Source organism: Lathyrus oleraceus, chromosome 4 (genome assembly GCF_024323335.1).
Source record: "Lathyrus oleraceus cultivar Zhongwan6 chromosome 4, CAAS_Psat_ZW6_1.0, whole genome shotgun sequence".
Taxonomy (NCBI): Eukaryota; Viridiplantae; Streptophyta; class Magnoliopsida; order Fabales; family Fabaceae; genus Lathyrus; species Lathyrus oleraceus.
In genome coordinates, this window is record NC_066582.1 from 210,013,389 (window position 1) to 210,017,372 (window position 3,984).

General features: G+C 41.0%; 1 non-coding gene across 1 annotated transcript; it reads right to left on the minus strand.

The window, feature by feature from the left end:
* Positions 1-3,403: 3,403 nt before the first annotated feature.
* LOC127077780 (small nucleolar RNA R71) lies at positions 3,404-3,510 on the minus strand. Its single transcript, XR_007787553.1, has one exon. It is a non-coding gene; the product is annotated as a small nucleolar RNA R71 (small nucleolar RNA).
* Between the last annotated feature and the right edge of the window lie 474 nt (positions 3,511-3,984).

Sequence of the window (3,984 nt, forward strand, 5' to 3'; positions counted from 1 at the left end):
CGCATAGTCTCTCGTTTGCATGTCAATTAAGGTAGCACGGTTCCTTCGTCTAGGACTTCCTTTCTTGCGTGGGCATTCCTAAAACACAAACAAACTTTATCTTCTCTTAAGGACACGTTGACTCCTTCTACTACAGGTGAGTAAGTCTCCCAAGGTCGAGCATCCGGTAGATTGCGCAGTAACGTCGTTCACCTAAAAAACATAAAACAAATAGAAATAGTTTAGCCGAACTACGACAACTCTGATTCTCATGTCCAGATGAGATACGTAGGCACGAGATACGATGTCTTGTCGAGTTTGACTGACGACTAACATTAATCCTTCTTTTCTCTCGCCCTCGTTGCGATTGAGACCTTCCTTTTCTCTTGCCCTAGTTGCAATTGAGACCCTTTCTTTTTTGAGTGTGTGTTCGTCACCTGCTTCTTTTGTTTGTTTGTTTATGGAGTCAGATGTAAGACCATTGATTTGCTGTCTGTTTCCTGTTTCTTTTGTGGAGTTGGATGTAAGACCAGCGATTGGCATTCCGTTTCCTATTTGCGTTTGTTTGTTCGGAGTCAGATGTAAGACCAGCCATTGGCAGTCTGTTTCCGTTTGTGTGTCGTTCGACGTCTCAGCGTCTTTTTTTTTCAGCGTTTTGTTTCGGCGTGCGTTAGCCGAGCTACGAGTGCTCTGATTCTTACTCTGGTTAGAGAAGATACGTATGCATAGGATGCGATGTCCTAGCGAGCACGTTCCCCATTTCCCGAACTACGTCGACTCTGATGTTTGTTTCTGACAAACTACGTAGGCCCAGGATGCGACATCCTGCCGAGTCCGCTTTCTCCGTCTTCTCTCACCTGTGTTTTTAATTCCAGTGTGTGTGCATTCTTTGAGAAGTTATTCAGCAACCTTTTCCTATTCCTTTTGAGCGTGGATCCCGTCGAGTACGACGGACGTGAGGGGTGCTAATACCTTCCCCTTGCGTAACCGACTCCCGTACCTTGCAATCTCTGGTCATAAGACCATTCCTTTCCCTTTTTCAGGTTAACTTCGAGCGTTTCCTTTCCCTCCTTTGGGATAAATAACGCACGGTGGCGGCTCTGTGTCTTTTCCCGCCGGTTGTTTTTCGCGAATGCGACATTGAGGACAAGCAAAGATTCAAGTTTAGGGGAGTTTGATAACGCGAAAACACATCAGATAATTGCCTTGATTTACACTCAAACGTCATACCATTTTAACTAATATTTCGATTATTCCGCAAGTATTTGAGTTGTTTTTGCAGGTATTTAAATCTCCAAGCATTAATAAGCAAAATGAAGAAAAGGAAGAAAAAGGAGAAGAAACAGATGAGAAAGCACAACAAAAAGCAGAAAACAGGAAATGCAGAATTTGTTGATGTGACGACCGTCACAGATTCATGTCGCTCGTCACGACCCAGACTGTGACGACCGTCACAGGCCCATGATGAGTGTCACACGGCCACAGTATGTGCTTTGAAACAATCAATCACAGACACCCAAACGTGCCTAAATTTCCTCCAACAACTTATTCCCACAGATTCCTCATTCAAAACCAAGTCTTCCTTGAATATCTTAACCACTAAGACCTAAATGAGCACTATATAAAGGACCAAAATGGGAAAAATTGGGAACGCCTACATTCACACTTACACTCTGCAATTTAGTTTTACAGCTTTCTAGCTTTTAGTATTTTCTTTTCAACAACCTTGTTTTCGTTGCCTTATTTTATTCGCCATTCTTTTTAGAATTTTGTTTTTCCCTTTTCCTTCAGTTTTCCAGTTAGCCATAGTAGTAGTTTCCTACACCGGGGAACTACTACACTTTATTTAATTTTAGTAAGTAATATGTATTGAAGAAGCAAAGCCTACCGACTTGTGGAGGACTGCTCAAGTACTCCGAGATTTGCTATACTCTGTTACTTCGATCTCCAGGTATTTATTGAATTATTATTATTGCCCAATTATTATTATAAGCATGTTTGCCGCAATGTTGATCTGTTTATGCCCTGTGTTTGCCTTATTTAACATGTCCGGCTAAATTACCGGTATCGATATGTAGCAATTTAATTAGATGGGATTTAATAATAATCGGTGAAAACCCTTTTTCTCAAACAATCTTTTAGGCTGAAGTTTTTAATTTAAATTTAATTAACTTTATCACAAAAGCGTGAAAAGCTATTTAACACGGTTTTGCCACGAGAGTGGGAAATTAACTAAGGTGAGAACCGACAATCGCGAGAGGGTGAGGCTCGAGCTGGATAGTAAAAATTAGGCATTGAGTTTAAAAACAGCGAGAGCACTTTAAAAGCAATTAGAACTTATTTATTTTCAAAAAGTAATTTTAACTTCAAATGGGACAGCGAGAGTGTACATTTTGACTTAAAGTTATAGGTCGAATCAACAACCACGAGAGTGTGAGATAAAGCCTTTTAAATAAATATTTTCTACTGAGAGACATTTGACATTTAAACTATTCACCGGCGACTTATCGAATCCCTAACAATTAATGCGCTGCATACTGATTCCCTCCATTAATTATTTCTTACTAAATCCCCCTTAGATTTACTATTTTACCCCCAAACTTCTACTAATCAATTCCCTTAGCTAAACATAGTGACGTTAGTAACACTAATTTGACCATAGGTCCCTGTGGGATCGATATCTGTTAAAACTAAAGCGACTGGACTGTGCACTTGCAGTCAAGTACCCGATAGACTATATTTCATATATAGCCTGACGAAGCATCAAGTTTTTGGCGTCGTTGCCGGGGACCTGTTTTAGTCGAATAGTGCGATTCTTTCGTTGCACGCCATAGACTAAGGTAAAAACAAAAACTAATCTTCTCTCCCTTCTTTCCCTGATTGTATGCCAAGTACTCGCTCACAAGGTGATAACTTAGCACCACCAATCCCAGAATTAGAGCGTTTCTTATACGTGAGACACCGAATACACTAATATCAACAAAAGTATGATATTCCCGATATCTTCTCTCCTTCTAAACCAGAAGAAAAATCAAACATGGTTGAAGAAGGACCACAAAATCGTCCTCTTAAATTCTACGCTACCCCGTCCCAACAAGAACCTCATAACAGCATTGCTGCCCCCGCTATAAATCGAAATGATTTCGAGCTGAAACCCTCACTATTATCAGCCGTCCAACAACATCAATTTGCTGGAAATCCTACGAACGATCCTAATGAACACCTGACCAAGTTTGTGCAGTACGCATATATTGTAAAGGCGAATGGTGTATCTCAAGATGCGATAAGACTGCGCCTTTTTCCTTTCTCACTAAGAGACAGAGCTTGGGCTTGGTTGCAATCCTTCCCATCCAACTCCATTACGACATGGGAAGAATTGAAGAATGTTTTCTTATCCCGATATTTTCCGCCGAGCAAAACTGCTATGCTGAGAGCTCAAATCAATGGATTCAGAAAAAAAGATGTGGAATCTCTCTACGAAGCGTGGGAGAGATACAAGGACATGATGAGGATATGTCCACATCACGGTCTCGAAGACTGGGTGATCATTCACACATTTTACAATGGGCTTCTGTATAACACAAGACTTACAATAGACACTGCCGCGGGCGGTGCACTAATGGATAAGCCGTACAACGAAACCTATCAACTCATTGAAAACATGACCCAGAACCATTGCCAATGGGGAGGTGAAAGAACTCCAGTGGAAAAGTCCCAGACGAAGGGTGGAATGTACGAAATCAGTAGCCTTGACCATGTTCATGCAAAGGTAGATGCCCTTGTTAAAAAATTAGATAACTTGACCATACCACCCGCAGCCACCGTGGCTACTGTAACTCCAAACTGTGAGTTATGTGGAAACCCTGGACACACTGCACAATAATGTCAAATATTAGTAAGAGTCCCAACCGATCAAGTCAATTACACACAAGGAAATCCCTATTTGAATACCTATTACCCAGGTTGGAAAAACCATCCTAATTTCTCGTATAAGAATAACAATGC